Source organism: Stegodyphus dumicola, chromosome 1 (assembly GCF_044657685.1).
Source record: "Stegodyphus dumicola isolate Sdum_Otavi_A_Nest chromosome 1, ASM4465768v1".
NCBI classification, from domain to species: Eukaryota; Metazoa; Arthropoda; class Arachnida; order Araneae; family Eresidae; genus Stegodyphus; species Stegodyphus dumicola.
Window position 1 is genome coordinate 178,100,351 of NC_140768.1, and position 27,700 is coordinate 178,128,050.

General features: G+C 33.0%; 1 protein-coding gene across 2 annotated transcripts in view; it reads right to left on the reverse strand.

The window, feature by feature from the left end:
• Positions 1 to 27,700, reverse strand: part of LOC118194859 (sulfotransferase 1E1-like) — a 72,654-nt gene that overhangs the window by 28,454 nt on the left and 16,500 nt on the right. The window contains exon 1 of one of the 2 annotated variants that reach the window (XM_085823241.1): positions 407 to 536. The exons of the other annotated variant lie outside the window; for it this stretch is intronic. The gene's annotated coding sequence lies outside the window, so the exon portion shown is untranslated. Of the gene's footprint in view, positions 1 to 406; positions 537 to 27,700 lie in introns of those variants that run through there. 2 annotated transcript variants of the gene reach the window in all.

The window sequence follows — 27,700 nt, forward strand, 5'->3', positions numbered from 1 at the left end:
CACCTTCTTTTCGGTGATTTAGGTAAAATAGTGACATGCTCGTTTTTGTCGTAATTGGATTTGCAACCAAATACACTGACTGCACTGTCGAAGCATTCTGTATTCAAATATGCTATTAGAAAGAAACTATTTTAATTGTTTCTTTCTAATAGCATCCCTAATGTATCCACAAGCATAAGAATCCCTAATATACTATACCAAATAAATATTTAAAACAATACTATGCAAAATGTAAAAACATGAGTAAATGCATTCGATGTTAAAACGAAACACTGAATAGGTTTGAGAACAGCTGCAAATTTTCCCAAATAAATCTAAAAATCAAGAAGATATAAAACTATTATTTAACATTATATAAATTTTAAGTTATTTCAAATCACTTAGACTAGCAAAATAATCTACTTACATAACACTACTAGCAGTACATATATTCACAAATTCTACGACCACGATTCACAACCACATAATACCACAAAAACACATCGACCATCTGGATCACGTAACTTTTGCGCTTCAAGGCGATTATAGAGTTGTATCAGAGCTCACAACTCGATTTCTAAGGAGCTGAGGCTGCTAGTTGATGACTATTGAATCAGCTGTAGCAATTTATGATCTTTTATTTTATTTGTATTTTCTTATTCTTATTTTTTTTTACATTTAATAACATTTGTTTACCTTTCTTGATGAATATCCAGAGGAACATTTAACAACATTTTTTGTTTACCTTTCTTGATGAATATCCTCAGGAACGCTTGGAATTCTTTTCCATTTTGGTTTTCACACAGAAACTTTATTTACAGTTATTTACAACAATTGTATGCTTACAGAAGAAGTTTCATCATGTTTCTCTGGCTGCTACTACATCTATTCAAAATCCGCAATGCGGTAAGGAAAAAATAACAAGCTAAAATTAAAAAAGCTGAGCCCTCTCGTGGCCAGCTACATGAACTGTTAACATCCTCCCCCTCGATGAACTCTTGGTTCATCAAAGGACTGGATTCTGAAGCTATCTTAAACACTAAATGTTTTTAATGTTCTACAAGTTTAAATTTCATAGACGCAGGGTTGCCAGTTCAAATTAGTATTTGACGGCATATAAGACGCATTGGCGTATAAGACGCACTGGCATATAAGACGCACCCTTATTTAGAAGGTCACACACGAGGGAAAAAAGTTTCAATAGTCCGCGCGACAGCGCGGTAACACAATAACTTTAAATGTGGTTTCTTTTAGTTCTCACGTTTCGTAAAAGCCAAATAAACAATCATTGAATGCAATTACCAAACATATTTTTATTAAGAAAAATTAACAAACGGCAAGCTATTTTGAACATGATATGTAAATTTCAATAATGAATAAATGAATGAACGGCAAGCGATCAAACATAATACAAAATAAAGCAGAACCAACAAAACACAGATTCAAGGAAAACGTTGCCTATCATGAAATTAGACTTTAATCACTTTCAAAACCATAAAAATCCTTTTCACTATCATCATCATCGAAAATGAGAATATCGTCCTCACTACTGTTTCCGTCATCGCTAGTATCACCTTCTTCGAATAATGTGTCGTCTTCTGTTCCGTCAAGAGCATTACTGATTCCGCACTTCTTAAAGGACTTAAAAATTACTTCAGCCTTTACGTCCTCCCAAGATCTTTTTACCCACTCGCACACTTGTGAAATAAAGAGCCGGTTCATTCTACCTGAGGGCGTGATGTGGCTCTCCATCCACTTGTTCCATCGTTCTCCCATTTTTTCCTTAAATGGCTTATTCACCGATACATCTAAAGGCTGCAATTGGCTAGTCAGTCCACCAGGAATGACAGTTATCTGGGTTTTTAATTCTCACGCTTTATTCTTTATGGTTTTAGTTCTAAGGGCTCTAAACTGAGCCAAAACCAAAAGAGAGCGTTTTCTTAAGAGTCCACCAGGTCGCCTTGCCCATACGTTCTGTAACCACAGTTTCATTCCAGCTTCGTCTGTCCAGCCTTTCGGATGAACATGAGCAATTACACCCGTTGGAAGTTTTTCTTTCGGATGAGTTTTTCTTTTGAATATGAAAAACGGCGGTAGTTTTGTGCCATCAGCACAACATGTTAGAACTACCGTATATCGGGTTTTTTCATGACCTGTAGTTTTTATGGTTATTGATTTAGATCCTTTAATACTCACAGTCTTGTTGGATGGTACATCAAATGTGAGTGGAATTTCATCCATATTTCCTATTTGACAGAGCTCAAAAGAAGTTTTCTTGCGTGCATTTATAACAAACCTGTGAAATGCTAGTATTTTTTCTTCATAATCTGCTGGCATTTTCTGTGCAATAGTTGTTTTTGTGCTCATTGATAAGCCTTGCCTTATCATGAACCTGTAGCACGAGCCCTCAGACCCATAAAAGTTCTGATTCCCATGTTTTTCTGCAAATCCTTTGGCCTCATTGATTATCATTTTAGTTGAAACACTTATCCCAGATTTCCTCTTATCTGTCACCCACATTTTTGTGGCATTTTCAAGTTCAGGCCAAGATGGAGCTGGGCATCGAAGGTTATGGTTTTGTTTTTTAGCAGTCTTTGGTTAATCTTCCTGCAGTCGCCAAGTACGTATAGTTGTTTTGGTAGGTGGTGGACCGAAATGCCTTGCTGCTGCTCTGTTTCCATGCACTTTGGCGTAGTTTAACACTCCTAGTTTATACTGAATTGTATAGCTTAATCTCTTGTTTCCTGTAGTCATATTTTCCAGGGTATTTTTTTAAAACAAATAGTTTTAAGCACCGATACCGACACGTTTATACAGAGTAGCACCGATACCGACACGTGTGTCGGCTGAGTCAAAGAAAGTCTATGTAAAGAAGGAAAGGCTCCATAGACGTAATGTGACCGTCGAACCTGTTCGAACTTCGACATCAGCTTCTAGCTTTGGCGCTTTTTGGCGACAGCTATTTCACGCATGCGCAAAATAATTATGGCAGATGTAGAAAAAGTTATGTGTGTCTAGATCTTTATCCAGGCTAAAAATAGCATTCAGTATTGAAAGTTAACCTGTGTCCTTCACGTATAAGACGCAGTTAACTTTTTTGAGACCAAATTTAGGAAAAAAAAGTGCGTCTTATATGCCGTCAAATACGGTAATTGTATTCAGTTCAAAGAGTTCAAGTCATTTCTAGCGGGTACAATAACTACACAGGACGACGAAGATGATTTCCATTAGCTAAAACGGATAGTACAAGCCCTTATTTCTCCATCTCATCCTGGATGACATTCCTGTACAACTCCCATTTTTCCATAATAATCTTGGTAGTTTATCTTCATGTACTAGACCTACAGATCCTTTGAAAAGATCTGTTATGGCATTACCTCTCAGAATTTGTTTTACGTTTCTAATTTCAAGTAAGTATTCCCTTTTCCATCTTTTCCAAAAACCTTCTAATAACCTTAGCCAGTATTTATATCGCCTTTTTAAATTTTCTTTAGATGAATCGGGTTCAAGAAATTTGCCAGATGGTAAGGATGTCAGTCTTCGTCCAACTAAAAATGAGCTGTTGTCAGCGGTTCTGGTTCTCTGACTTCACTATAAACTAAGTCAGCAGGCGTGAATTCAATATTGCCTCAATTTCAATGAAAACTGTTTCCAGCTCCTCAAATTTAAATGAAGCCTTCATGAGTATTTTCTTCAAACCTGCTCTGAGTATTTCATTTGGGTCTACAAATGAATTTAATGTAAATACTTTCGAACTATGTATGCTTCGTTTCATCTTTAATTTCCTTATTTCTTCTCTAAACTTTTCTTCCTGAGTTTTCTTGATCCAAAAATTCTCTGCTTCAGTCATCTCTTCAACGTTTACAGGTCCAATTCTTCTTAATTTTGGGTTTTTCATATTATTGATAAATCTGAAAACATAACATGTTATTCTACATACTTTCTTTATGTCACTGAAGTTCTCGATAGGAATGATAAGTTTGCTGTTTTCAGCAATACAGTTTGCTGTTAAGATTTCTTGTTTCTTTCCTTTTCGTTTCGCAGAATTTGTTATTTTATCATCTTCATTAAAATTTTTCGAAGATCTGGGCCAAAAGTTGTTATCTTTAACAAGCCAAAGGGGGCCATACCACCACAGTTCATTGTTTGAAAGGGTTTCTACCTTCTGCCCTCTCGTCAATAAGTTCGAAGGATTCTCATGGCTGGGACAATAATTCCACCAATCTTGATCAGTTTTCTCTTGGATTTCTACACACCTATTTTGTAAAAATTGTTTCCATTTCGTCGGATCAGCCTTGACCCAGTGTAGTACAATTTCTTAATCTGTCCACATATAAATCTTCATTTCTATGTTTTTCAATGAATGTCGAATGTATGTGATGAGTCGAGCTTCTATGACCGCTCCTAAAAGCTCCAGTCGAGGTAACGTAACCTTTTTATGGGAGCAACTCTTGCTTTGGACATAACAAATGATGTTTTTGATAGCTCATTTTCATTGTATCTCAAATATGCAACGGCACCATATCCCTTTTTGCTACTATCTGTAAAACAGTGCAACTGAATATTCGATATATTATTTTTTGACAGACTGTTGAAATAATGTCTTGGAATTTCAACATTTTCTAATTTAGAAATTTCATTATATCAGGTTTTAAATAGGTTTTGCAATTCTTGGTCAAGTTGTGCATCCCATTGGTATCCTCTTTGCCAACATTCTTGCATCATCATTTTAGCTGTAACAACAAAGGGCGATATGAAACCGATAGGATCGTATAATACGCCTCTAACTTGAAGAATCTTCCGTTTTGTTATTTCCTCAGCAGGATCTTTGAGTAATTCATTTTTGATTCGAAATTTCACTCTACCTGCTTCATAATTCCAAATATATCCTAACAAAGTGCTATTCATTCTGTCTCCATTAAACTTCGTATTTTCGGCTGCATTCCAAATCGCGTGTAATTGGGCGTTAGTGCACCTCCACTTTCTCATATTGAAACTAGCAAGCATCATAATCCTTTTCACATCTTCCATAAATTTCTGCAGCTTCTTTTTCATCATCTGTACCATGAATCAAATCATTTACGTAAAACCTTTCTTCAAGAAGCTGACAGATCTTCGAATATTGTGCTTTCAAATTTCTTGCCTGATGCTTTATAGTTGCTGCTAGTAAAAAAGGGCTACAGATTGCTCCGAATATTACACACGTCATTCTTAAAATAGTCGGTTGCTCCTTTTCCTTTGCAGTCCAAAGAAATCTTACTGCATTTCTGTCCTCAGGCTTCAACAGAATTTGTAGAAAAGCAGCTTCGATATCTGCAGTAAATGCTATTCTGTGTTGACGAAATTTAATTAGCAAATCTAATAATTCAGGATTTAAATTTGGTCCTGAATGTCAGCAATCATTTAAAGATAGACTGTCATGAGTATGCGAGGAAGCATCAAATACGACCATTAATTTCGTAGAATCGTGATCTTCTCTGATTACACAATGGTGTGGCAACTAAGATATGTTTTCTGCAGAATTCTTCGGAGCCTTTTCAGCTATTCCTTTATTTAGATAATATTCAATTACCCTTGAATACTTGTCATAAGTTTCAGGATTCTTTTTAAACCTTCTAAGTAAACTGCTCCATCTATTTAAGGCGATGTTATAATTACTACCCATTTTGTTGACATAGTCCTTCCAAGGTAATGAAACTTCATAACGATTGGTTTTATATTCAATAGTTTCTTCAAATCTCCGCATAACTTCAGTGTCATTTTCATTTGTTTTATAGTCAAGTATTCCAATTGCATCTAAATCCCATAGCCTTTTTAAAGCTGCATTAATTTTCAAATCATGTGCATGTGAAATATTCTCAACAACATTCCTTACCGTAATTCTGGAATGAAGTGTAGAAACATTACTAAATGCTTCAGTTCCCCTTATAGTGTAACCAAATAAGGTTTCAGATGCAACAAGACCCTTTGATAATCTTTTAACCTTCCCAATGACTATTTTCCAATAAAAATCATTACCAATTAATACTGATATTTCAGAGTTATGGCCACCTATATTTGTAGCATCAGCAAGTCTTATCAAATTTGCCTTACAATAATTAAGTATTTCCTTCCCTGGCATACGAATATCAGCTTGGTTAATTTCTGGAGTTTCAAGAGCTTCAATTATCATTTTCCCAGGTCCACATATATCTTTAAGAACAACCTTAACCTTTTTTAGCCTTTTAACTGTAGGCTAAGTAAAGCCGAAGGTGTAAGTCTGACGTTCTTCTTCCCCCACAATACTTAATTTGAATTGGTTTGATACTTCTGTCAGGATGAAAGATTTATGAGAGGCAGAATCGAAAATGAGTCTTACATTTTTCGTTCTATTCTGACCTAAAGCTATTGCATTTGCAGTTTGTAAATAAACCCTATTTTTGTTATCTCTTTCCGAAATCGACGCCACCACTGTGCCTGTTTTAAGCTCACCTTTATTTTCCCGTTTAATTTTAAATTTATTATCATGTAAAATAGTATTATGCCTTAATGAACATAAATCCCAGCCTATATCCGAACTACAACAGGCTGACGTATGAGCCTTACGAAAACATAAATAGCATCTGCCAGCCAATTTTAATTTATTTCTTTTCTCCTCAAGTGGACTTGAGCAATTTGAAGTAGAAAGTTTCAAAGATTAATTTTCTATCTTCCCACAAAATATGCAATCGGCTATGGATGCATTCGTATTCAACCACGCAATTGCTGGAACAAAATGTTTGGTTTTGAAGGCAGTATGATATTTCTCACTTTTAATAAGGTCTCGCGATTGATCTTTATGTTGTCCGGTTCTGATGTTAAACTCAGAATAATTTGGCGATGTTTGGAAAAATGTACGCTCTCTGCTTTCAACTTCCTTTTCAGAAATTCCAAAATGTTAGTCACTGAGGTTTCTGTGTCAGGGGTTAACGATCGATTAAACTCTAAAACTAATTCGCTAGGAAGTATTCTCATTAACATTGGGCATCACAAATAGCTGTAGGAATTCGAAGTAACGTTAAGGGAATCAAAGCTTCTAATTTCTATTTCTAAACTATCATATAAGTTACGAAATGTTTTAATATCATCTATTTTTTTTTACTCGCTTTAAATTCAGCAGACGATGCATATGTGCGTTTATTAAAATTTCCTTTCTACCAAACCTTTCTTTCAGAATATGTATTGCCTTAGCGTAATTTTCGGCGACTAATAGTAATTAATCTCTTTATTGGCATTAAAGCTGCGTTCTTTAGTAAAGGTTTGAGGTAATTAAATTTGTCTACATCTTTTAAAGCAGAGTTATTATGTATAGCAGATTCGTATTGCGCCCAAAAACTTTGAAATCCACATATTTCGCCTTTAAATTTATTTATGGTTAGTTTCGGAAGTTTAGCGCCATTTGTATTTGTGTTCTCTACTGTATCTATAGTAGAAGAATTAGATAGCATCTCATTTAATTTAACACATTTTCTATTTGTGAATATTTTATTGATCTTCGATTTTCAAAATATAATTTTATTTTTATATTCCAAGCTATCCTGCATTTCAGTTTCGTACTCTTTTTCATCTGTTAGGATAAATTCGATTTCAGTATTAAGTATTAGTTTATCGTTTTCATTTTCATTTGAGTTGGATAAACCATCTTCTTATAAATCAAATTTAATATTATCCGATTTCTATTTCACTTTTTACTTTAGCTATCAGTCTTGTTACTGACGCTGTTAACATTCCTTGCTTCTTTTTTAGTGCTTTTAACTTATCTATCTTAATAATCAATATTCAATCACTAATCGAACAATAATAAATACTTAAATCATAATACTTATCTAAAGATCACTGTTATCTCGGAATTTCGGCACCATGTTGCAATTTATGATCTTCTTTCTTATTTGTATTTTCTTATTCTCATTTTTTACAATTAACAACATTTGATAAGTAATTTTTTGCTTATTTTTCTTGATGAACATCCACAGGAACGCTTGACATTTTGGTTTTCACACAGAAACTTTATTTACAACAATTGTATGCTTACAGAAGAACGTTCATCATGTTTCTCTGGCTGCCACTACATCTGTATCAAAATCCGCAATGTGGTAAGAAAAAATAACAAACTAAAAGTAAAAAAGCTGAGCCCTGTCGTGGCTAGCTACATAAAACTGTAACAACAGCATTGCAGAGATAAGCTCATAATGTTTTGTTGCATGCCTTTAATAGCTTCTCCGGAATTCGAACCCGGCCCATCGCTACGACAGTCAGGAGAAAGTGGTTGCAGTATTTGAAACATGTTGCATTTATATAGTATGATGGATTGGTAACTATACTAACTGTAGTGAAAATTTAGTTGCAGCATTTGAAACATGTGCATTTATATGGTATAATTGATTGGCATATAATATGTACTGAATAATATTTTGTATTTCATGTTTGTTACAAATGGGAATTGGTTCTTGTTTTTCTGTAGATGTTTTTAGTTATTTGAAGAAATTGGGCACTATTATAGCCATTTTACAAGCATGATTTGCTATATTTGAATATGTGCTCTTATATTGTAGGAATACCTGTCAATTTGTATAGATTGGAACTGTTTAATTCTGCTGTTTAGAATTGCATAGTAAAAATGTATTATTTTAACTGTAATGAAAAACTAGTAGCATTTCATAACATGTATATTTGTAGTATGATTGAATGGTAAATATTCTAACTGTAATGAAAAATTAGTTGTAGTATTTTAAACGTGTATTTTTATGGTATGATGATTGGTAAATAATACGTACTGAATAATTATGTATTTTATGTCTATTATACACTGGTTATCATAAATTAAGGAAAAATCACAAAATCACGATTACTGTAAAAGATACATGTAGAATTTAATGAAACTTACCCACAATATAGAACACATAGTAAGGTATCAAATAACATAAAAAGAAATTACCAGACAAATATGGTAGTATAGAAATTAGCGCATGTATAAAATGAACAAATCGAAGGTGTCAGTTTCTATAGGAAATGTACCTTCAATTATGGAATATGATCGCCTCTAGAAGCAATACAGCACATACAGCGAAGTGTGATGCTTTCAATTATGTGGTCTATCAGTTCCATATGGCTCTCGATTCCTATATAGGAAGCCATTGCTCTTGCAAAGCAGTTGCAAGCGCGACAAGTGTCTGAGGAGGCGGATTGAGAGCTGCTAGACGTCTCCCTAAAGCATCCCAAACGTGCTCGATAGGATTCAAGTCCGGGGGGCCACTCCATGTGCATAATTGTTTCCTGTTGAAGATAATCATCTACGATGCGAGTCCTGTGTGGTCTTGAGTTATCGTCCTGTAACAGGAAAGCATCACCTATTGCCCCGGCATATGGGCGCACATAAGCATCAAGGATGTCATCTCTACAAACCGGAGCATTCACGGTCTCCGTTGGAAAGACATGGAAGTCTGTATATCCACTCAAAGAGATGCCACCCCAAACACAGACACTGCCTCTTCCGTATGCATCTCTTTAACGGATGTTTGACGGATGATAACGGGTTCTAGGTTCTCTCCATATCAAATAACGCAAATAACGCGTACTATCGCTTTCTAGACTAAACATGGACTCATCCGTAAAGAGAACCGCCCTCCATTGATCAAGCGTCTAGTGGACATGTTGTCGTGCCCACTGAAAACGGTCTTTCCTATGGCGTGACGTGAGCGGCACACAAATGGCTGGTCGCCTCGCATACAGACCACCTACCATACAGACTACCCTACTAGACTACTGAAGCCTTATACGCACAGTTGACGTTGACACGAACCTTCCAGTGGCTACAGCAAGGGAGGATCTAAGAAGAGTCGGAGTAGCGGTTCTATTCCGGCATGCACATAATGTCAAATATCGGTCATCGGCGCTTGTGGTAGGAGTTGGCCGTCCTTGGCTGAACCTCCTGGGTGCCGAATCTGTGGTTTGAAATTGCCTCAAAGTCTATGAACCACAGAAGGACTTACATTTAGCCATCTGGCCACTTCTGTTTGACTTTGTCTTGCCTCTAGTCCCCCAGTGGCTCTCCATCGCAGTTCTGCAGGCAAATGATGCCTGGAGGTCATTGTTACGAATTAGCTATCTCAGATTTCTGATGTCACTGTCACAGTGAAATATGGGGGCTTGCTCTCAAACATGGACTTTTATGCTCCTCGCAGATGACATATTCCGAAAGCAGCGCCACTAATTTGCATATCACAGTTTTACTTAGCTACTCTTACTTGTCAACATATTCAAATTTTACACGGTTTGGCTTATTTTTGAGGGAGTTATCGCTATTTTTGTGATTTTTCCTTAATTTATGATAACCAGTGTAATTGGGAATTAGTTCCTGTTTTTCAGTAGACGTTTTTAACTACTTGAAGAAATTACGTATTTTTGTATCCTTTTTATAAGCACAATTAGATACATGTAATGGAATAAATAATAGCATTTTTTAGAAAATGTGCTTTCTATTGTTGGAATACCAGTCAAATTTTATGGACTGGAATTGTATTACAAATCTGTCGTTTTGCACAACTTAGAATTATATTGAAAAAATTTAAGAATTAGTTTCCTTTACTTTTTTTAATTATCTGGGAGCCAAGTTATTATTTACAAAACATTTGCTTCTGTGAATAATACTAAAAGAGTGTGCATATTGCTATGAACTTTCCAACTGCAATTTCTTGATTGCTTTGTGGATAACTGCGACACAGTGTGCAAATTGCTATGGGCACACATAATGAGGCTTAGCAAACTGCTAAGGATACGAAGTTACGATGTATCTAAGTGGGCAAGTATTTACGTGAACAATGAACTTAACAAAAGTGTACTTCGAATTTATCAAAAGTTAACTTAGAATCCAGTTATATGAACATAGAATAGTCTACACAATATCATAAACTTTGGGTTATGGAACTATCAACTGCCTGAAATGATGCGACTGGCCAACTCTGCGGATATATATGGAATAGTATGGACACACATCATTAGATGTTAAAAATAGAATGATCATGTGATCAGACGGGCGTGAATAACGGTCGTCTGAATTCTTTCTTATCAGGCCTTGCGGCAAATGTTTATGAAAATTAGATTTTGGATTTGGGTGTAACATATTTTCTTGCTTACTAAGCTAGTTTTATTTCCTGTACTCGGATTAATTACGCATTATTGTTAATCTCGGATTAATAGCTGTTTTCGGGTTTTTCAGTCTAATATGCTTTTTGTGTGTGATGTTAATAAAAATCAGAAAAAAAAAAAAAAAATAGACAACATGGTCTTTATTCAAAAATCTCGTTCAATTTTCTAGTGATGATTTTGTGATTTTTTTCATTAGGTGAGTAACTGGTAAGAATATGAAGTTATGACGTATTGAAGTAGACATAGGTTTAAAGACTGGTTAATATATAATGTAAGTTCCACTCTCCATAGTATAGATCCTATCCATGACAATGTAATGATTAATTGATTGTATATTTTTTCATACGGATTATTATGTAAAATTATTGTAAAGATAACATTGTCAATTTAGCATTGTAATATTACTATCATTGATTTCCGTCGCCTGGACATAACTCTGATTGGTTAGAATCTTAGGTCGGAGATCCATACGACGACGTTTCGGTCACTACTCACTTTATTCATTGGTTTCTTCTTTAGACTTAATATTTTTCAACTTCCATAATGCATATGTAAATCTAAAAGATTTACAACCTATACATAAAGCTTTTTATTAAAGCTAAAGTATTTTATTAAATACTTAAGCCGTATGTTTAAATACAAAGTGTATCTCCTTCCTTCGGCAGTAATTCATGTTTATCATGAAGGAATTAAGAAGACATAGAACATGAATGCTTTATTCTGCTTCCCTAATTAGATAAATTTAATAATTAGACGTGCACAAAATTATATGAGATATATAGCTTGATAAAATTTATTTTCCAAAAGAAACACTTCACAGTTCTCGAAATTTCCACAAAAATATTCTCACAACTTACAGTATCACAGAGCGCAATCAGTAGTTATTTTTCAAACTACTATGAACGTGAAACACATCGCAATATAAAGCGCATCTAAAGAACGAAGCTAACAATGAGATAGCTCCATACATTGAACTCAAGCTGAACTAAACAGCTACTACTCAAAACCTGATGCTCTCCCAGATCTTGTATGGTTTTCTCCCTTCCGCCGAGGGATTTCTCGTACCTTCCACTTCTGGAAATTACTGGAAGGAATATGAAAACAGGTTACATTATGAGGTACATATAGCATCAATTATAATTATTCAGTTACAATACCCATTACAGTTATACATGAGCAGAACTAAAATGTCGCCAAGTTGGGCTGATTTTGGGGATTTCTCGCCAAATTTGGCAACTAACTTTAGTCGCGAAAGCTATTGCCAGCTTGGCGATATCTCGCCAATATGACTAGACAGCCGTTTACTCAATGTTTGATAGATAGATTTTCCCTTGTACTCTTGCTTTTCGCGCAAGGCTTCGCTTCTATAGATATTCCTGTTCCATTATACAAAAAAATACTGTAATTTCAGATATAATTTTACTAAAATTATTTACATCTGTTCAAAATTCGTAACATTGCCCTTTCCCATGGAGTGTACGTCCTGTGAATATAATCCTTGGACAGGAAGCCATACTTACAACTAAGGAAAATCGATGCTATACTAAAATAACGTTTTCAATAAATATCATAAAACAAATTAACTAAACCAGTAACTAAATGCATGAATTTAAAAATTAATATTCACTTAGGACCATATTCTTAGTATACTAGTATTTACATTATGTAAACCATAGGGACCACGTACTATGGCCATAGCAAGGATCTAGCTTCTCGTAAATAACGACTTCTCAAAGGCTCAGAATTCGATGACTTACAGATCTGAACTACGATGTTGTTCCGCCTGCTTGGGACTGTCTAAGGATCATCCTAGGGTGCCTAGGAGAAAGTCCATTCCATCGGAATCCGATTCCTTGACTACACCTTATCACTTTCGCTGAATCGATATCTTATAGCTTTCGTATCTTATCTGGTATTCATCTCCTCTGTCGCTAAGTTGAATCTCTTTCGTGCAGAATTATGCATCACTTCAAACCGTGCCTGGAGACCATGAATGGGATTTAAAGGCGATAACGGCGCATCTGGAGGGCGACCAAACAATAGATGACGAGGCAGACGAAGATTACAACCGAAGAGTATATGGGTCTCTGGGAAGAGCATTTAGCCGGTAGTCTTGTGGATAGCACTGCGATAGGCCAGTATGGACAGGGGTAAATTCTGGTCTCAGTTATTGTTGGTTTCTGGACACCGTCAGGGATAAGTTCCTAAGAATTGTTCTTTTAAATCACTTTACCATACCATCTGACTATAGATGTAATGGTATCTTTGGGGTTTTGTCAATGTCAAGTAGTTGGCAGAGTTCTTTAATTACAGCCGAGTTAAAATTCTTTTCTTGATCGGAATGTAACTGAAGAGGCACTCTAAACATGGAAACTGAATGCTGTATGATTACTTCTGTAACCTTGAGAGCATCTTGATCAGAGTTATGATACGCTTTAGGCCGCTTTGTAAAGTGATCGATGACAACGAGGATATATTTTATGCCATCAACAGTTCGTGGCAGAGGTCCCAGGGTATCGAAAGCAATGCGCTCAAAAGGAGCTCCTACATCGTAACGCTGCAGCTCCCCTCGGCTGCGTTTCTCGGCTTGTTTCAGAACAGGTAACTTCGATTTATACATGGCATCTACAGAAAGCTTTACATGAATTAGTGCCTACTATATCTGGCATTAATTCAATGCGGTTGTCAGTTCTTGCTCGGTCTGGCATCTACAAAATACTTCACCAGATTAATGCCGAATATCCGCGCAGCGTATTTCCAAACCCTACACCACTTTTCGAATTTTTGACGTCACGGAAATATTGACTAGTTTCACCTGGCAAGACGGCGTACCCCACTTTTGACTACTACGGCGCGTTTTCGAAAGAATTGTGGTTAGTGCTGTAGAAGTAACGAGAAATTGTGTACCCGTATGTATTCGTTACTCGGTGAACCAGTACTCGTTACTATCGTATCGTTACTCGTTACTTTCGGTAAAATCGATCGGTTATCCGTATCCTGAGCCTATTTTATCGGTCTACGGCCCTAAAAAGGGCCTTGAAACCTCGCATTGCATTGAATCACGTGAGCTATTCTACCCCGCGGGAACTGGGTAGTGCTGCGATAAGGAGTTTTGCGTCGCATTTTTGGGGTAGAAATAATTCACTTTATTTTGGCTATTATTTTTTGGTGCACTGGATTCATTATTAATTTTTCTATTGCTGTCAGGGCTCAGTTTCTAAAGTCAGAAGGGCCTACGGAAGGCCGTCAGGAAAACAGGAAAAAATAAAATAAAAAATAAAGAAAGAAAGGAAATAAATATTACAATAATAACATTAATTAGTAATTAAAATAACACAAAAATTACTTATTAAAAAACTTAATAATTAAAATAATAAAAAATAGTGATTAAAATAATGAATAATTAAAGCAACATAATAATTAGCAACTGAAATATACTTATAAGTACAATTTAATAAAAATGTAAAAACAAATAAAAATTAAAAAATAATTTTTAAATTTATGATGACTAATTAAATAATAAAGTAAAATACCAGATCTTGTCTTATTGGCTTAGTATCGTTTCGTCCTTTCTCATTTCATCCCCAGCTCGAAAAAGTGTTATTTCGTTCGCTGCCTTCCCCCACCAATTCCCTCTTTCCCGTTTCATCCGCTGTTTGAAAAATAGGTGTTTACTTTACGATAAGGCGAACGTCTGTTTACTTCAATTAAAATGGTTTAGAAGAGATGACTGCTTCTACTTCGACTTAGCTTTTGATTTTTTAATATTATTTAATATTTTATGCAGACAAATTATGTTGAGAAGAATAATGAATTTCAGACGTGTTCAAAAGGTGTGTATCTGAATATAATAACATTTTTGTTGTATAGTATCCATTTTTTTAATTTCACACATTTCTAAAGCAACAGAAGTACGTTATCACTATTTTGGCACACACATCAAAAACATGTATAATTAAGATTAATGTTACATTCCTTATTAAAAGTAATGGGTCCTCATTAAATGCAACCATTCATGCTTTTAGAGGATTTTACATGTGGTGGTCTTAAAAAGATGATGTTCTCAACCAATGTTTGTTTATGTTCTCAAAAATAGAGATCTCTTAAAAGGTGACCTTTTAGAGATGTCGTAAATAGATGATTTGCTATAATTATTTTCCGATAGATAATGGAATTAATGTAATTTAATGACAATAACTCGAGGAAGCAAGTTTAAATACGGTGCAACAAAAATACAGAAGTATTTTAAATGACGAAAATATTCATATTTTGTCAATGTCAAATTTAAAAAAGAATTAATTTTGGACAAATTATGAAATCTAACTTTTAATGTCGTCTTCTGGTTTCTCTATTTATATCTGGCAAAGCTTTATACTTGTTATGAAAAAATAAAAATACAAGAAGTTTGAGTCCCGTAGGACACAGATTGATCAGGAAATTTAGTTTCAAAATTTGCAATGTTTGATGCCATTTGCAACTTGCCTTCGGGTATCGCTTAATTGAGTTAGAATAATTCGAGGAAATAAGTTTAAATGAAGTGCAGAAAAAATAAGCATAATTTAAATAGTCATAGAAGGAATTCATGCGGAATCCATATCAAATTTTCACTTTTTCATAATGACCATAAAACTTTCCCAAATACAAATACAGAAACTGGGAGACCGCATTAAAGATTAGCTTGCGTTATTTGTCCGTTCTTCGTTATTTCGTTTGCTGCTTCCCCCATTCCCTTCATCAGAACCGCTAATGACGAAAAGGTGAAATTTCCCCGATTCATCCCCTCAAAAACTCCTTGTTGAGACAAGGAATGCTATATTATAAATATCAACTTGCTTTCTACACTTAACAATAAAATCGATAAAAACATTCGCAAATGTATAGGTTAAGTACGAATAAGAACTTAAAAGAAATTTAGAAATCTATAAAAGGTAAGGAAAGTTTTATGTTACTTTATTAGAGATAATAGTGAAGCACTAAATATTTCAATCACTGTTATTTCATAATACTATGAGTATACCTTTATTCATTTAAGAAATGTCCCACCAGCGGTCGAGCGGTAAAATCGCTGAACACTGGTAGTTCCGACCTGAGTTCGATCTCAGGCAAACGGGTTGGCTTCATAAGCGTTTCGTGGTTTTCTTCCCGTACCAGCTTACAAGCCAGCTTACCACGTACCATACGAGCCAGTTTTCCTAAGAAAGTGCTCTACGAAGGCATTTTTCCTTTTAGGCACATAGCCCCAGTGTGTTTTGTCATAATCAACTAAACCAAATCATTTAAGAAATATATCAGTTGATCACTGCTCAGTGTACATCTGCTGTTTGCTTATAAAAACACTTTGTAAAGACCACTATTTTGCTAATAATTCTGGATGGCTCATAGAATCCGAAATTATGTTACACTAACATCCGAAATTATGTTACACTAGCTAGCAGAGAACTTAAGTCTGCTTAATACAACAAAAATCTGCTTGACTTGCTTTCGTGTCTTTGGAAAACGTAAGTATATGCAGAAATAAATATTAAAATCTATCACGTATATTTGTAAGGATGTAAAGCATACTGTTTTGGTTCACGATAATGATAAATATGCATCATGTTACGACAGTTTTAAAAGATCACAAATAACTATACATATGCTAGACTTCTAACAAAATTTCTGTTACAATATGAATATGCATTTATTATTATATGAGTCGTAAAACGGCCCACCAGCGGCCGAGCGGTAAAGTCGCTGAACACTGGTAGTTCGGTCCGAGGTTCGAATTCCGCGAACGGTCCAGCTACATGGGTGTTTTCGTGGTTTTCCTCATGTGTAACGTGTATACGAGCCAGTTTCCCATAGAATGTCCTCCACGAAGGCATCCCCCCTTAGGCAGATAGCCATAGCGTGCCTTGCCATAATTAAATACACCCATACACACATGAGTCGTAAAATTCAGTATTCGTCATTTTTAGATTCTAGGTATATGAAAAAAAATTTTTTTTTAAATTTTCGTTTTGTTTTTAAAAATTAATTCACTTTATAGCTTTTCTTCAATCTATTATAAAGGACTAGGAGTTTAAATTTTGATTTATAATATGATATAAATTCATCATTCATTAATAATATTTTATGTATAACAAAAAATTATCATTAATGTTCCAAACTTTAATTTTTTTAATGATTTGTCTTACATTTGTTGTATATTTGTTGAATGCATAGCTAAAGATTTCAATTATACACAATAAAGGTTATGCAGAAAACAATTCAGCTGGCATGATAGCTAATTGCGAAAGAAAAATTAGAGTCTTATTGCTCTTAACTCTTAGTACAAGCAACCATTTTTAAATTGATGTTAAAATAAATTTATTCTATAGTCTATTAGAAAATAACTATACTGAATCATTTATTGACGACTTCTAAGAGGTCGCTTTCTGAAAGAAACCTGTATTTTTAAGAACATAAACATACGTTGATATTGAACATCATTTTTTTAAGATGCCAGAGCAAATGCACAGAGCTCCAAAAATCCTCTAAAAGCATAGACGGTCACGTTTTAAAAGGCTGACTACTTTTAATAAAGCCTGTATATTAATGTTCATTATACATTTCTCCCATTTTTACTTTCTTTCAAAACAGCGATGCTGTGGTTCAATTGCTTTAGAACTATGTGAAACTAATAAAATGGGCCCTATGTTATAAAAACCTAATTATATTCAGATACACACCTTTTGAATATGTTTGAAATCATACTAATCAGAATACTTTGTCTACAGAAAACATTGAATCAATATTAGAAATCAAAAGCTAAGTGAGATTAAAGTAGGAAGAGTCATATCGTCTAACCCATTTTAATTGAAGTAAACAGGTGCTTACTTTATCGTAAAGTGAACACCCGTTTTTCAAACAGCGAATGAAAAAAAAAAAGAGCCCACCAGAGCTCGAGCGGTAAAGTCGCTGAGCACTAATAGTTCGGTCCGGGGTTCAATTCCCGGCTAACGGCTAGCTGCACGGGCGTTTTCATTGTTATTCCCGTGTGTAACTTGCATATGAGTCAGTTCCCTTTAAAAAATCCTACACGAAGGCCTCCCTCCTCGTAGGCAATAGCCTAGTGTGCTTTGCTGTAACCGAATAAACCGAAACTGGAAAAAAAAAAAAAAAAAAAAAAAAAAAGGAATTGGTGGTGGAAGGTAGCTACGAAACGTCGTTTTAGAAGAATGGGCTACATAACCAAATTTCTATCTATACTCTGGTAAACAGTACATTATTTGCTCATCAAAAGCCTAAATTATCTAATGCTCGGCTTAGTTCTTAAATTGTAATTTTAGCTACAGCCCCCAAACAAGACGATGTCTGGTATTTTATTTCATTACTTAGTTATTCATCATTAATTTAAGAATTAATTAAATTTTCATTTGTCTTTAAATTTTTATTGAATTATAATAATAATCATTTAATATTCTAGTTGCTAATTATTTTATTATTGTAATAGTTATTTTATTTTTATTTATTTATTTATTCATCTTTCCTGATGGCCTTCCATAGAGCTCCAGCACTTCTAATTTTAAAAATTAAGTCCTGACTACAACCAATGATTGCGAAAATAAAAGTCAAGTAACTTATTTAGTGATAATTAAATAAAATAAAAGCCAAGGCTTTTATTTTCGCCTTACTTGGCTTTTATTTTATATTTATATATATGTGTGTGTACTTTACATTTAATTATAAGGACACATATATATGTACTTTACATTTAATTATAATTTATTTGATATATATATACATATTTACGTTTGGTAGTATTACCGATTGCAATAAAAAGGGAGGTGCACATCTAGATGTTATAACGGACCCATATACAAAATTTCAACGTTCTATAACTAACCGTTTTTGAGTTATGCAACATGCATACATACGTATTTACACATCACGAAAAAAATCCCTTTCAAGTATCAACTTAGGGTCATAATCATTAGTCATAAGTATCAGTAAATGGGATTACATTTAACAATAAGTTTTTTGAAAAAAAAAAAAAAAAAAGAGGGAGAGAGAGAGAGAGTTTTTCATTGTGTTCGTACGTACAGGCGTCAGCCCAAAAAATAATTCACATGGATTCCGCAATCGTCAAAAACGGATATTTCCGTTAAAATATGATACCCAAAAGTTTTCTCGATTACAATAATTACTGCCATTTTATTGGATACGAGGAAGTAAAGAACCTATATTAACCTACATATTCTTATATAAACAATACCTAAGTGCAGTATATAAATATTTAAAATCAAGAAAATCTGACTATGGCACGCTCAAGGAAAAAAAAAAAAAAAAAAAAATTCTAATCTAAATTTTCAAATTACAAACATAAATAGCAATAGTAAAACGCAAATACAAAATAACGCTTCACGCTAACAAAATTGCTCATTTTCTTAAATATCAACAACTAAATAGTATTTCAACTAAAACACATAATGTAAACAAGAATTTGCCCGATGCCAAAAAAAATTCAAAATTATCTATGAAAAATATGAGCGCATTGTGACGCAACCGTATCATTCGTATTCGAACAGCAACCGCATCATTCGCATTCGCATAGAAACCGCATCATTCGTACTCGAACAAACCGCAACGTACGACAGATGCGAGTAACGAAGAGATGCGAGTAACGAAATGAATTTGTGAGTACCGAATCGGTACTTCGAGTCAACCGATGTACCCGTTACTCAGTAACGAATACATGCGGTTTGCTCCAGCTCTAATTGTGGTGTTGATAAGTGAGTTTGGGTACTAATTGTGAGATTTTCGCAATTTAAATTATTATGAGTGGAAATTTAAGCAAAATCTTTAGTGAATAGTTGTTTATCGCCGTAGTGTACTTGAGGAAAGAGGAGAATAATTCACTGCTGATGCATTAACAGTATGAAAAATTTGGAAGACTCGGCAATAAATGTAATGCATTCATCGCAAAATTCAGCGAAGCCAGTAAAACAAACGAGTGTTCGCAAAACTTATCCACATCTGAAGTCACTATACAAAATTTGTATGTGTGCCAACCCAGATATTTTAATAAATAAATAAATTAAAAAAAAAAAAAAAAAAAAACTTGCAGAAAACTTTAGATCAAGGAATAAGAAAGAATTGCAGTGTCTCTGTATGCTTAAAAACTACGAAGCATTCTGCAGACTATACCAAAATCAAGGTTGACAAATAGATTAATAAATTTTAATGTTTCTTTTAGTGTATATATTTCAAAAGTATTAAAATAACTTGGACAGTTGTTTAATTGCTTATAACAGCAATAAAGTTCATTTATAAAGATATACAAGGAGCTTCATAATTATCAAAATATTTCATTGCTTTGGTGAAAAACTAAAATTACCTAACTTTTATAACATTAAGTATCTTCGTAACTGTAGTATTATGCTCTGTTTTATAACTTTATTCATTTGTTATACATTAAAATATTTTGTTTTATTTACTAAATGTGTAATCAATTATCAGGATTACTAAATGTGTTAAGAATTTCCATACATGCTTGTGCAGTGTGATTGCATGTTTGTGTAATGAACTTTGATTTTCATGAACGAAAAAGAAAGTTCAAGTGTGTGTCTGTGCAATTTTGACGATATAAATACTGAAATGTGTGTACAGTAAAAATTCAACTAAAAAATATTCGGAAAGCTCTTGAAATTTTGGATAGTCGAGCATATAAAAAATGAAATACTGTGAATGGAAGAATAAACTACTAGTCTAAAATCATAAAAACAGTTCATCTTATTTGTATCAACTTGACTATCAAAAGCCAATATTTAATATTATGCACGATTTTGAAAAAAAATATATGCTGCTGATCTTTGGAATATGATAATGGGTTATTTTTACAATGGTTGTTAAGACTGCAAATTGAGACTTTAAATATGAACAATAGTAATCTGAAAATTTGAAGTTGTAATTTTATATCCAACAATCTCTGCAAAATAACTTCCATGCTTTAAGCAATTAAAATACATATTTTTAACCACATGTTATTAATTTTATAAAGTAAATTCTATAATTTAAATTTTATTTACTTTCATCTATTTTAATGTTTGCCATTATAAATTTCATACTACATTTTTAAGATTTCATTGTTGCTAATTAAACTTCCTTTACAATTTATTTAGTTATTTTATACGTACATTTATATTTTATGTAAGAAAGAGATTTATGTGCAATAGATATACAGTAAAAATCATTTAACACAAAACAGAGGGGACTGAAATATTTTTTCGTGTTAAAGAATATTGAAAAAAAAAAAAAAAAAAAAACATATATTCAACAAAATTAAGCTTATTAGAGTACATATTATTTACATAGATATGTATATATGCATATTTTTAATAAAAATCAATGAAACAAAAACATCCACAAGAACTTAATGGAATTTAATACAAAATTTTCAAGTTTTTTGAAAAACAAAACATTTATTGAGTTTTGGGAAAATAATCTGATATTTTTCTTTGCATTGTCTTTTTTAGCATCAAATTGTTCAATGTCGAACATTTTGCTATTCATTTCACCATTGGAATGTGCGTCTATATAATTGTCCATACTTTTTATGATGTTCCTCATTTAAGATGATGTGGGAACAGGAACTGCATTATTCATTTATTTTCGTCATCAGAATCTGCATCAATGATATTTTTTTACCTTTGAACAAACTCTAAAATAACTTTGTCTGCCATAATTGGGGCTGTACACACATTATCGTAAACTACTGCAACAAATTCTTCCGATAGACAGTAAGACAGTTCATTAATACAGAAACTTTCTCAAACATTTCATTAAGTGTCAGCTCAGTTTCAATATCCTACTTCTCCATTTCTTTTGGCGCCAAAGAACAATACTTTTGAGAATCGTGTGTAACGAAAATAATTTTCATTCATCCTTAGAATCGCTGAATTCCATGCAATGCATCATATGCACAAAACTCACTAATTTTTACTCACACTACTATGTACTCGTCACCAAATTCCAAAGCTAACTGATGAGAGATGAGATGTTTGTAGAGGTGGAAGGCAAAAGTAGCATAGATAAACAAAACTGGCTTGTATCACAGGCTATTTCGAGGGTATTTCAAAGCCAAATTAACCTCTTTTCTAAGGAAATGTGAAACGAATGAAGGAAATGAAAATGTCTCTTTCATTTCACACTCCACTTAAATCTCCCCTGCGATGCCAGTGTTTTCTGTATTTTGTTCATTTCCAGAAAGGATACCTTTTCATGTTAAACAATTTTTGTTGTAAGAGAAACAAAATGCATGAAAATACATAGTAGTTTGTCGGGACTGTTGCATTATTTCGTGTTAACCAATATTTCGTCTTAAGCGTTTTCACGTTAAACGTATTCCACTGTATACAGATGTGTTTGGACTATGTATATACAAATATTTTTTTAAAGGAAAATTTATAATCCTTCCAAAAATTTCCTTGCATTATGCTGCTAAAAATTGATCAGTAAATATACAAATAAAGAAATTTAGAACCAATTTTTCAGAAAGAATAAAAATTGAAATTCAAATTAACTTGATAAAATCCTGTAAATGTAGAATATCAAATATTCTTTTTAGACTAGTAAAATCTTTTTAAAAGATATTTTAATGAATTTACTTTATCCCCCCCCTTATTTTCCTTTGCTACTGCTGTTTGATAAGAGGTTCTAGTAAATTTTTGTGTTAAGATTATTTTGAACTTTCAAAGATTTTCCACTGCAGGACTTTAATTTTTTCTACATTTTTAAGGGCATGTTTACTTTCTTTCTTTCTTTTTTTTTTCTTTTTTTTTTTTTTTTAGATTAGAAAAATATTTTTAAATCGGAAGATATTTTCAATGATTTTCCTTTGCTTTGAGGAGGACTAGAATTTTTTGGTGAACTATTAAGATAAAAAATATATTGAAATGGTTCATCAGCTGATTCTGGATACAGAGAAGCAAGGATTTTGTTTTAAAAGGGGAAATGTAATTAAATTCGACATACCTCCTCTTGACGATATTATGTTAAAGTTGTTTGGATTCCTCACCTTTCTTGTTCTTTTATACTTCTTTTTTGTTTTTCTTGTGATGGTTTATTTTAACACGTTGACTGCTGTGGGGATCACCGGTGACCAGCACTCGATTTGGCTACAGCGCCCCAGGTGCCACCGGCAATGCAACCAATAGTAAAATACAAACTTAGAATAAATATTGATACTGATAAATTTTTAAATAGTACCATTGTTACTATAATGGTTTGAAGAATAATAAATTGTAAAAATTTAAATTATAAATCACAAAAATGGTCTACATATGTTTGGGGGTCGCCGGTGACCCCCAGCATTAAAAATGCATTAAGCACGATTATATATAACATTATGTTCTGTAGCTAATATTTCAACATAATATATATTACATAATAAAAATTTCAAGTTGGCATCATGGGCAAATCACGTAAAATGCACGCGGCAGTCAACGTATTAATTTTTACATTTTAAAGTATTCTTATTCTACATTTAGATAGGATTTTATGAAGATCATTTGAACTTCAGTTTTTTAGTCTTTGTGAAAAGTTGGTTCTAAATTTCTTTATACATATATATCTCTAAGAACTCCTAGAAAAAACTAATTCATATATTTATTTATCTCACATTTTCATTTTGACACATTTTAGTACTTGCTTTTCCTCAATATTTTAAAAGTTGATTTTTTGTTAACTGAAATATGGAAAAATTCTATCAAAAAACATAATTCAACTCAACCGAAACAGGAGATAAATAGAGATGATAATAATGTGAGGTATTTGATCCTCTTCCCCTTATAGTCATTTCAAACATTTTAGCGTGTTTTTCCATTCAGCTGAAACAGTAAAAATATAGAAAAATTCCCACAGAAAAATAATTCGGTTGAGAAACAAAACAGGCCAAAAATGGGTTGCCGTCAGGAAACTGGTCTAAAACAGGGCTTCTTAAAACTTTTTTTTAGTCGTGACCCTTTTTTATCACAGATTTTTTTCATGACCCCAAAATATTTACGAAAATTTTGTGGGACCCCATAAGCATTGCAAAAATCCGAAAAGCGCAAGTGAAACTGTCAATTTTTTCATTTGTACTGTAAGATAGTATTGCAGTTTTAGGTCATTATCTTTAATTTCTCATTTTAAGACAATGTTAAAATTTTAATTAAGTAACAGATGAAATGACAGCATCATGTGCAAAGCAAGTAAAATGAACATTTATATTATAAAAAGAATGCATTGAAACATTTTTGTCTTTCTCTTTGTCTGTATTGTCTTATCTTTATCTATTTTCAGATACATTGTGTAAACATATTGGGTAATTGAAAATTATTATATTGAGTTTAAGAAATAACAAAACTACTAAAAATTTTTGCGACCCCCTGCTGTAGATGGGGGTTGCGATCTACAGTTTAAGAAAGTCTGGTCTAAAATAACATTACAATATTTGATCTTGCTAGAACATTGGATAACTGAGGCCACAGCCAGTGTGGTTATGGCAGGTGTGCAAAATTTTGGAATTCACAGAAATATCAAGTAGCAAAATTTTTGAAATTAAAAAAAAAGTGAAAAAGTTTTTAGAATTTAGGACCCACAGAGATTGCATAGCACAACAAAATGTACCTGCTGAAGCTAGGACTCCAGTGCATGGTAATATTCTTGTAAGGAGTGTATGCCTGAATGCAGAGGTGCATTTTGAGTCATCATCTCTAGGTCACCAGCCTACACAGCATTGTGTGATATGTCATTCATGCAAATAAGGAATAAAATTGATTGCACTTTAGTTAAATAACCTAACTTGTTCCTTGTAAGTATTATGCGAGAGTACTTTAATTGTTGAATAAGAATACAACACTTGCTTTCTGTTCATCTGAAATCAGATAGATTTTCTAGCAGTTATTCCAGCAGAAGTTTGAAGGAACTGATCATTCTGTATTTAATTAGATAATCAAAATACACAAGCTATGGACATAACATATTAAACCATAATTCACTTTTCACATTGGACAGCCAATGTTTTTTTGTTTTTTTTTTTTTTCTTTTCAAAATGCAATTGATAATTTGTATTTTTTTTTTTTTTTTTTTTTTTACAAAATTTAAACCTGGGAGTCATGAACAAATTTGTGGGGGTCACCAAATTCAAAGAAATTTATTTGACAATAAAAGATATACAGAATTTGAAGAGAATTTTTGATGTTTTTTAACATTTCCATATTTTAATTTTGATTTTATTGCTTTCCACTTGATTTGTGTGTTATGCTTGATGATTTCCAAACAGCTCGAATCAAATTTCAAAGCAATTGCATAAGCGCAGCTAAGATGTAGTTTTTTTTTACTATCTTAGTAGTATCTTGCATAAAATTTGTAATTGTAATATGCATCATTTATAAACTATGTTTCTTATTTCTAATCAAATTTGTTGTCAAGTAAGCACTTAACATTTCCTACGTATTGGAAAATTAGGTAGTGTCTAAGGATAATAAAAACAATTTAGTTTTAGTTGCAATTTTGTTCCTGGTGGTTAAATGGCCCAAAATAGATACTCAATGTTCACAAGAGAAACGGGATGGATGTACCAACATCAAATAAACTTAGAGAAAAACTATTAATGAAAATGCAAACAAAAATGAATCCACTGGTTCTCTTTCTGCTTCTAAAAAAAATTGAGTAAATATCAAGAAGAGTTTATTTTATACTGTTTTACATGTTGCATTATTAATGGAAAATGAATAGCCATTGTGTGTTAAATGCAGTAAAAACTTGGCATATGGAAAGCATGAAACCTGCAAAATTAAAAACACATTTAGAAACGGTACTTTTCCGTTTTGCAAGCGCAAACGATAAAGTCGCCAACAATGGTACAACTGATGCCAAATGGAATATCTTCGCTGGCAAACTTTTTCGCCTCATTTTCAAAACATGTTGCAGCCATTTTTTATCAGATTGATTGTTTCTTTCAATACTGGCATACAATTACATAGAATTTTTACAAGATAGTTAAATTTTATGCCATAAGACCATTCATGGTAATTAAGTCAATTAGAATACACCACTCACTCAAAGGCGAAAATATAGAAAAGGCAAAATCAAGGGTTAAGCTAATACTTTGGCAAGGAGAATTGAACAAAAACGACAGAAACATGTTCTTCAGAATTTACTAAAGAAAATAATACAGATTTCTTGTTTAAAACAACATATGATAAAACTGACAGAAAATTTTTTGAAAAATTTCCAAATAAGGAATTAGGTTGGATCTGTGACCCATTTTGCCTTTGGTATTTTCAATTCCAATGTATCTCTAAATGAAAAAGAACAATTAATTGATATTTTAAGTGACAGAATACTGTGTGTTCAAGTTAAGTCTCTAACTTGCCAAAAATTTTAGCTATCTACTGGAAACGAATATGCCGATTTAAAAGGAATGAAAGTAAATTATTACGTTTTTTACATAAAACTTCTAAAATGCTTATGTTACATCTTTCTGTTATATAAGCATTGAAAGTGGTTTTCTCACTGAAATAGAAATAATTTTTCTACTGAATCAACATGGAGAACTTTTTTATTGAAATATTTTTTTCTCTGTGACATTAGTTGTATCTACTACAAACTAAAGATTAAAGAACTGTTTTTAAAACATTTTGAATTCGTTGTCATATTGATCTATGAAGCACTAGATTAGTGAGTTTTTATTGCATTATTGACAAATATAGTTTTTAAACAATCAAAAAATTTTCTGCGGAGATAATTACTTGTCAAATATGAATGTGTTTTCAAGCGGAAATAAATAATGAGTTGTAAAAATAAAATTCAGTTAGAACATTCACATCTCTAATAGTAATTTGGATTGATTTAATCTTTATAATACAATATATTTTACAATGATAAGGCAAACTCCAATGTGAAAGATTATGCAAAGATTACGATAGTACCTAGAGTATTCAGCATATCGTATAATCCTATAACCAGATAATAATAATATTAAAATAAATTTAATCTGAATGAAGTTTTCTTATTACAGAAACAGTAAAATTATGCCATTACATAAACGAATGCACTTTCAGACAATATACTTCATACAGTTCACAAGTTCTGTTTATGTTACTTCTCGCCCTTCAGCGCATGCTCAAGAATTACCATCCAGGCGAAACTAGTCGATTTGTCCATGACGTCAAAAATTCGAAAAGTGGGGTAGGGTTTGGAAATACGCATCCGCGCATTCATGCATTCAGCATCCATCCAAATATTTAAGAGTACCTAACAAGGAAGATCTAAAAAAAATGAACTCTCAGTTTTTCTGAAATATATATATATATATATATTAAAATTTCTGTAAATGATGCTTGAGAATTGTTTTGTAAGGCTGAAACAACTCTCAGTGACCAAAAAGATGTGATTTCATTGATAAAGAGTTCATTCTTTGTGTTCTCTATACGGGAGCGACTAAATTTCAACTCGGCAGGAAAATTTGATTGGTTAACGGTACACGTCACATGTGACGTCAAAAGCGGGGTGTTTTAGATTTACCCCACAGGATTACCTGCCATTTTCGGTT